An 8698-nucleotide genomic window follows, 5' to 3' on the forward strand; every position below is an offset into this window, starting at 1 on the left:
ACACATCTCACACTTGATATTGAACCAATGCGGGATCTAAGCTTTTACTTTTCCTCAACAAATATTTCTAAGTAGCTTACTTTGAGCATCAATTTCTCATTCATCACTCAACCGTTTTGAGCATATGATATACCGTTGTAAAGGTCTCATGGAGTAGAATATGAAACTATAATTTTATGATTCAACTCTCTACTTTTACCTATTGAGAATATGCCTAAAAATTCCTATAAAATACCATTTTTCCAACAATTAATGGTCTTAAATTCAAATAAAAGACCCAAGAAAGGCTCAGAGGAACTTTGATGATGGTAAAAACCAGAAGATTAGACATACATACTCTGCTTTCTTTCCTTCTCCATATAAACCTCTCATTTATCTAATGTTTTATGTATGCCTTATATGAAAAGAATTTTGTTTTTTTACCAACTCTGTAATGATAACCATGTTTTGATTTAATTCTCATTTTACTATTCTATTTTTAAAGATTTCTACACAAGGGTACCTTTAGTAGCAAAAACACCTAATAAAGTTGTGTATCCATGGCCTTTCAAATCTTCTTTCCAAGCTTTATCAATACATTCACCACCATTGCTCCAAACGAGCATTAATGTGTTGGACATCCCTCTACTTTTATTTTTATTATGTTTTAAAGTTTTTGAATATTTTTCATTTTTAGACAAAATTCTTTTGTAAATCTTACATATGTAATAAAATGCATTCACTTTTTATAATTTTTGAATAAAGAGTTATGATCCTTTAAAATAAATTTATTTTGACATTTTGGGTCATAAGTTTACATTGATGGTTTCAATATTGTTTAATGTTTATAGATAATTATATGAAACATATCTAGTTATTTCTATAGAAACAAGGGGTACTTACTTTGTAAAATAGAAACAGTGGCTAAAATAATGCTTAGAACTGTGGCCACAATTTCAACCACGAAACCAAAAGTGTGTAGAAAATAAAGAACACTGAGATTGCTTATACAGTTCAACATCAGTCTACGTTTGCGGAGCCTTGCCCAAAGCAACATTCCACTATCTTTCTCACAATTTAAGTCCTATCACTGGTCTAATACTCACCAATTTAGCGGCCTCATCGTTGTACAAAGGCTAGATCACTCTCCCACTAAGCTTCCCCCTCGTAAGCTTAGGTTTGCAACTTAAGAGACTCTTGCTTGCTTATAAAAACAATGCACACATTCATGTTCCTAACTTGAACAAATTTTTTCTCCCTCAAAGACTTATTCTCTCTCAATTACCTTTAACCTAGGCAAAACTTAAGTTTATATTCTACTTAAGTTTTATTTACATAATAGTTATAATCGAATCACTTTTTTATAAAGTGAAGCTAAAAATCAACATAAGATAATACTTCCATAAGAATTCTGGTGTAATCCAAAGTTTTCAACTATAGAAAGTGGTTTTACTTGTTTTGCAAGTAACTAGTCTTAATCCGCAATAAACCAATCTTAAAGTCTTCAATTTTAACTAATTTTGTCTTCATGTGTTGGGCTTTAATAATCCAAATATCTTCAAAATAATTGGCCCAATGCTTTTTGTTCTAAATTTTGCCAACTCTGAAAATAGGTAGGTAGGGCAATGAAATAGTGCTTGCAGTTGTAGCCATTGTTTCACCCATAAATTCTTTCTTCCCATCAAATAATTTTTAGAATCTTTTTTGCAATTTTTATAATTTTTTTTAAATATATAAGTTTTGAAATTTTTATAAATATTTTGAATTTTAAAAATTATGTTGAATCTTTGAAAATTATTTTGATGTTTTTTTGTAATTTTTGTTGAGAGAGACCAATTTGCTCATTTTCAAACTTGACAGGGACCAAAAGAGTATTTACACCAATTTTTTATTTGAATTATTCGAGTTATTCGAATTGTAAAATTCAACTCGATTCAAACTCGGAAGTCGAATTACTTATTTGAGTTTACTCGAATAATTTGAATAACTCGATTTGGTTAACTCGAAATTCAAATTTCTTTTATTTTTTCAAGTCGAATCAAGTTTTGCTCACTCTAATTTTTTATGTAGTTCTCTCAAGCAATTATTTAGCAGATAGACCAAGCTGCATAAGCTTAGATAGTGATGATGGAGTAGGTTTTAGTTTACGTTATGAGCCAAACTCCATGATGCTTTTAATGTTTAAAACAAAATTTGATTGATATGTGTGTAATCGGCCTAATCTGCCCGGGCCCTTAGAATCCAAAAAAAAAACTAGAAAATAAAAACAAAAATAAACCAAAATAAAAATTATTATGTAAAGTTCAAATGTCCATAATATAATGGCCCAACAGACCTAATAAACTTAACCCCTTAGCCCATTACATTGACCCAAACAAAAGTCCCAACCCAATTACATAAAACAACCCAAATTCATCTAACCCTAACCCAAAATTCCAGCCCAAAACTAAAAAACATTTCAGCAAACCCTAGCTAGACCAACGCCGCAAGACCTCCACGCGCGCCACCTCGTGCACCTCCGTTCCTCCAGCTAGCTCCTTCTGTACCTGCAACAAACTAACAAGCCACAGTAAATTGACAGCAAATGTTTAACAGAAAGATCTAAAAAGAAAAAAAGATTTCTTTGATTTATTTTATTTTATTTTTATCCTTCATTCGGCTATAAAAAGGATCGAATGTAATCTGTAAATCTCTCTGGATTTTTTTTCGAATACAAAGCAAACAAAGAAATTATTCAAAGATTAAAGGTGATTTTCAATTGGTTTATTTTTCAAGTTTTTTTTTAATTTTATTTCGGTGTGTGAAAAGTAATAAGAAAGGGAAGAAATCGCTCACCTAAATCCTCTTAATCGCGCCGTCGGAGGGCCTTCTCCGTCGTTGCAATCGGGTTCGACAAAGGGACTGAGAGCTCTTTTCCTCTTTTTCTTTAGTTGCTGAGGGTCTAGCCTTCAAAAGGGCTTCAAAAGTGGAGCTTAAAAGCTCATTTTCCGCAACACCGGCCACTGGCCACGGCCACGGTTGAGAATACAAATGGTGGCCCTTTCGACTGGAAGAAAATGGAGGAAATGGGGAGAGCTTTAAAGTTTTAGGGTTTTTTTTTTTAAAAAAAAACAAGGGTTAAAATGATTTTAAAACAAAATTTTGATTTAAATAGTAAAGGGAAAACGACGCTGTTTCGAAGGGTATTCTCAGAGGCCAAAACGACACCGTTTTGAGCCTCTGACTTGTGACCCGACTCGATCACCCTCAGGATCCTCGCGTTCCTGCGGTGAAGGGATATTCGTGCGATTAGTCCCTCTATTTTGCACTATCATTCGATTGAGCCCTATTTTGGTTTCTTTTGCATTGTTAATTTTTCCTTGGGACTTGCACACTGTTTCAAATTAGTCTGCGTCCAAGCGCCTCGTTTTGAGATTTGGGATATTTGCATTTTTAATCCTTGTTTGTTTGTGCGTATTTTATTTTAGTCTTTGACTCTATGTTAATAATTTGATTTGTTTATAAAGTATCCTTTTGATTTTGTTTTTATTTCAATTGAGTTATTTTATTTTAGTTTATGTAATTGTTTTATTCTTTTTAAGTTATTTATTACTCAATTTTTAAAATTATTTTAACATATTATTTTGAACTATTTCATTGATTTTACATTAGTTTCGTTCGCTATTTTTTATATACTTTCATTGGTACATTTTTAAATTGCTTTATTATATAGTTCATTTATTTTAAAATTCTCTTTTATATTTCTTTGTTTTAAAGATTTGTATGGTGTTTATTTCAAATACTCTTCTACATTATTATTTTTATATATATTATTTATATTAAACTATTTTTTAATTTAATTTATGTATATTATTTATTTAGATATATATATTGTTTTGTTCATACTTACTTTAATTCTTTACTTGCATAATGCTTATTTTAAAAATTAATTTATATATTATTATTTTACATATGATTTCTTGTTATTCTTATTCTTATGATTTATTTCAAATTTTTATATGTATTAATTACTTTAAAATTTTTATACATATAATTTATCTTAAATTTTTTTTATATTGTCAATTTTAAATTCCTTTTCTTCTACGTTTTTTACATTATTCATATTTATTTGAAAGCTTGAAACATTTTTATTTGCTTTTTTTAAAAATTATCTTTCATTAATCTTAAATTATAAATGTTGGTATTTGAATAGAGCATGTTGTGAGATTATTGACGTTGAGTGTATTTTGATTTATAGATTTGTATCTTTTAAATTATTGCAATTCATTTGTATATTATCTTATCCATGTATTGTTCACGTTTGTAACTTTGCCTTTCATTTCCAGGTATTGCATTGTAATTGAGATTTCCAACTTATTTGTCCAAAATTGGACATTTTTTTACTTCAAACAAACCAAATAAATGTGTCTCAAGTCGGTTTATAATCGCTTTATTTGAAATTTTCTCAAAATAAGGGAATATTTCGCATTTGGGAATTCAAGAAATCGTGTTCTAACGTGCTGGGTTTCGATTTTTTTGTTTGACCAAATAGCCAAATATCCTTTTAAAATTTCAATGCATGAATTTTGGAAATCATGAGATGATCTTAGTATCGAAGGTTTGAAATGTCGTATCCTAACGTGCTGAATATGATATTTTATTTCTTCGGAACAAGAGAATCTCAATATCCATTTCAAGTTATTCAAATTTTTTTTAAAGGTATTGTATTTTAAAATCTTTTCAAAATTTCGACATTAGGACATTAATTAATCAATAAGGTACCAGTTTTGGGTGCTGCGAGGGTGCTAATCCTTCCTCGCACATAACCGACTCCCGAACCCGTTTTCTTGAATTTTGTAGGCCAAAATAAATATTTTAATAAAATAAAATGTTTTATAGGTGATCTGATCACATCTAACAAAATGGATTGGTGGCGACTCCATATTTCTTTTTAAAGTCGATCCCCATTTTTTCCAAAAATAAAAAATTGGTTTCGACAATGCGTATTGAGTCTTAATTTGATTGATATGTGTATTATTGTCAATACAAAAGAACGTAGGTTCGAGTGAGCTGAAGCGTATTATCCTCCTATTTATAGGTTGGGGAGGGACTATGAATAATTCTAATCATTGTCTTAAAAAGAACAAATATAATTAAAACCATAAAAAATAGTTGTAAAATAAAATTTATTATTTTTACTTCAAAGAGCAATATTAAACTAATCTCGGGATTCAAAAAAGTGTCGATAATTTGGTGTATACTTACCCTAAAAAGATTAGTCGACAGCATGACCAAAAAATGAAGGTTGAAGGCAATTGAGGCAGCATCATCCTAGTCCTCGGTAGAGGTGAGCATGGTTCAGATCGGGTTAGGTTCGGGTCGGGCTCAACTAAAAATTCAGGCCCATTTGTTAGGTTCGGGCCAGGCTCGAATAAAAATGCTAAAACCCGGGCCTGACTCGACCAGCCCATATTAACTTTTATATTATTTTAAAAATATATAATACATCAAAATACTAAAACATCAAAATAAATATTTTTCAACAAATTGAAAATAAAAAATAAGACTAAGATAGTTGCAACTAAATAAGCAAATGTCTCTAAACTAATAACAAAATTAACAAATGTCATTAAAATAATAATAAAATTAACAATAAAATAAGTTTTATACAATATCTAAACAATAGCAACAAAATAGTAGCAAAATAGGGAGGAAACAACAAGAAAATAATATTTAAAAAAAGTAGATTTTTTGTCCTTTAGTGGATTCGGGTTGGGCTCGGGCCAAAAATGCCTTACCCGAGGCCTGACCTATTTTTAAACGGGCCTTATTTTTTTGTCCAAGCACATTTTTCGGGCCTATATTTTTGTCCAAACCTTCCCATATTTAGGGCAGACCTTTGGACCAGGCCGGGTAGCTCGACCCATGATCAGGTCTAGTCCTCGGTCCTCACCCATTATTACTTGTACAAAATTATTTCCTTTTGAGAGCATTATTTAGAGAAAGAAAGCAACTACTACCGATAAAGACCATATGTGTATATATCCCCTTTCGTATGGGGTCTCCCACTTCATCCAATTATTAATTACTTTGGTAGATGTTTGATCCCACAAGTAAGCTTTGTTCACACCAATAGGGTTCACACTTACTTACCAGAAGAATGAGCAATCTATTAGAGTTTGCAATAATATTAAGATACTTAATAACAACATTTTCTTTAACAAAGTCTAAAATTACTCCTAACCTCATCTCAACCTATAAATAGGAGGATAATGTGCTTCAGTGCACTCGAACCCACGTTCTCTTGCATTGGAAACAATGCTCGTGTCAATCGAACTTTAACCTTGCATAAATCTACCTTAGGCAAAAATAGATTAAAATTATATTACAACAACCAAATTCATATAGTTAAAATAGTAGATAAATTAAATTCAAACTCTGACTTAAAAGATTTAATAAAGGGACAAATGCCAATCTCGAAAAGATTAATTTTCATAAATTATAGAATAAATATAAAATAACTTAATTATGCGAGAAAAATAGTAGTAATTTTTTAAAAAAGCCATAAAGATAATTAATGAGTCCATAATCAAAAACCAATTTGATTTTCGATAACTCTTTCTTAGTTAGAAGACCCCATAAAATTTATAGGAAAATCTTAATCAATCACTTCATAATAAAATTTAACATCAAGCATCTTAAAGGACTAATTAAATAATTTTTATAATTCAACAAATATTAAATGTAATAATAAAATACATTATACTTTAAGCGAAAAAAACAAATGCTCAAACTTTGGAAATAATATTATTAAGAAAAACAACCATAAATCTTGTAAGAGTAAATCTTCGTATATTGTAAAATAAATATAAATGATATAAATGGGAGATTAAACACCAAATGTTGACACATTATATATGTTGGGTTATATCCAAAAGTTGCATATGTCCCACTTTCGATGCTTTTAAGCTCTCCTACTAATTATGATAGATAGGCAATGACATTAACACCATCGAACATGCAAATGCAATCCCCTTATCTTCAAGTAAAAATATTGGTCCCTGTTTTCTTAGAATCATGCTTTCATTGCCTGTTGCAAATGTTTGTCTCACTTAAATATACATCTACAACATCATATTTTTATGGATTTTTCATTTTTTTTAAAAAATAAAGATTTTGTAGAAAAGTTATATTTATAGGAAAATATGCTCGATGAAGAATTTCGTGCAAATTTGGAAGAGACTAAAAAAAAGTGCAAATTTAATCCTTGTATTTTGTTAAAATTTGAGTTTAGTGCCTATACTTATAAACTTAAAAAATAATATTTTTTACTTTTTTTCATTTAAAATCTCAGTTCAATCATTAAAATCATAAATATTCTTTGTCAGAATTTGTCAATCCGAAATTTCGATTAGGTTGTCCTTATATGACGATACAAAGTAAATATGTTAAATTGACAAATTTTGAGAGAAACTACCAACAACAATAAATGATTATACTAGAAATTTTAAATTAATAAAATGAGGTAATTGAATTTTTAACTTTCAAAGTATAGAGATCAAATCTCAAATTATATAGTAGTACAAAGACTAGCAACACATTTAATGAGGTAAGCTTGGTTGATAGACATTGAGCTTTGATTATATATACCCTATTTTTTAATTAATTATTTTAAAAATATCTGAACTTGCTCGAGATTTTATTTTTCTTTCTTTTGAAATTTGCGAAATACAATTATATCAACAAATTAATTATAATCGATTATTATAAATATTAAATTAAATAATTAATCCCAATAAACTAAATTTAGAATCAACTCAACTTAAAAGTCTTCTTTGGAGTAGAAATTAGGCAAAAATTATATGTAAGGGTTGATTAAAATGACAACAAATTCAGTTGATTGAGTTTTAGTTCGATTAGTATGTGTATTATCAATATAAAAGGACGGTAGTTCAAGTGTGCTGAAGTGCATTATCCCATAAATATCGAAATCTATAACATGATTGTTAAAAAATGACAACAAATTCAAGAGTGAAAGTAAAAGGTAGCCATCACCATCCAATTTGCTTAAGTTGAAAAATCAATCCCTATCTATTTGACCGAAATGAGTTTTGGACCTATGATTAGTCTATTTATGTAATGGATGATAACAAAATAAAAAACTGCCCTTTTATGCTTGTCTTTTATTTCTTGACGACGATGCAAGGGGAATAATTAAAATTAAAATATCAACTTTCTTTTCCTTTTTTTCTAAAAATAAAACTTGTAAAAGTAAACTAAATTAAAATTAATTGAATAAGGCAACTTATTTCAACTTCTATATAGTATTTAAAGATGCTCGTGGTAGAGGTGGAGTTTATGTATAATATTATATATTTTATGTTTATTTATGTTTAATTTATCATAAAATTATGAGTTGTCTAAATTGATCATACTCGTAAATGGGTAATTCAAATTTATTTTAAATTGTTTACATGGTAGTATTATATATTGACAATTTTGTTGACACAACATGGGAATAAAATAAGATGCATTTAACATAAAAATAAAATAAAACAACATGTTTGAATAGTTGATATAAAATGTCAAATAAGAAAAATAATTTTGTATTTAAAATTGTATATAATTTGTGATGTTTGACCAAAAAAGACTTGGAATATGTTAAATGCATGTATACAATCAAAATTCATGCAAAATATATTGACTAGTAGTATCTAACATGTGTATGTGAATGGATATG

General features: G+C 28.9%; 1 long non-coding RNA gene across 1 annotated transcript; it reads right to left on the minus strand.

Annotated features, from left to right (window-relative positions):
- Positions 1–2268: 2268 nt before the first annotated feature.
- Positions 2269–3092, minus strand: LOC128291448 (uncharacterized). Its single transcript, XR_008281238.1, has 2 exons — positions 2815–3092; positions 2269–2525 (listed from the first exon to the last, which is right to left on the minus strand). It is a non-coding gene; the product is annotated as an uncharacterized LOC128291448 (long non-coding RNA).
- Positions 3093–8698: the final 5606 nt, after the last annotated feature.

This window comes from Gossypium arboreum, chromosome 4 (genome assembly GCF_025698485.1).
Source record: "Gossypium arboreum isolate Shixiya-1 chromosome 4, ASM2569848v2, whole genome shotgun sequence".
NCBI lineage: Eukaryota > Viridiplantae > Streptophyta > Magnoliopsida > Malvales > Malvaceae > Gossypium > Gossypium arboreum.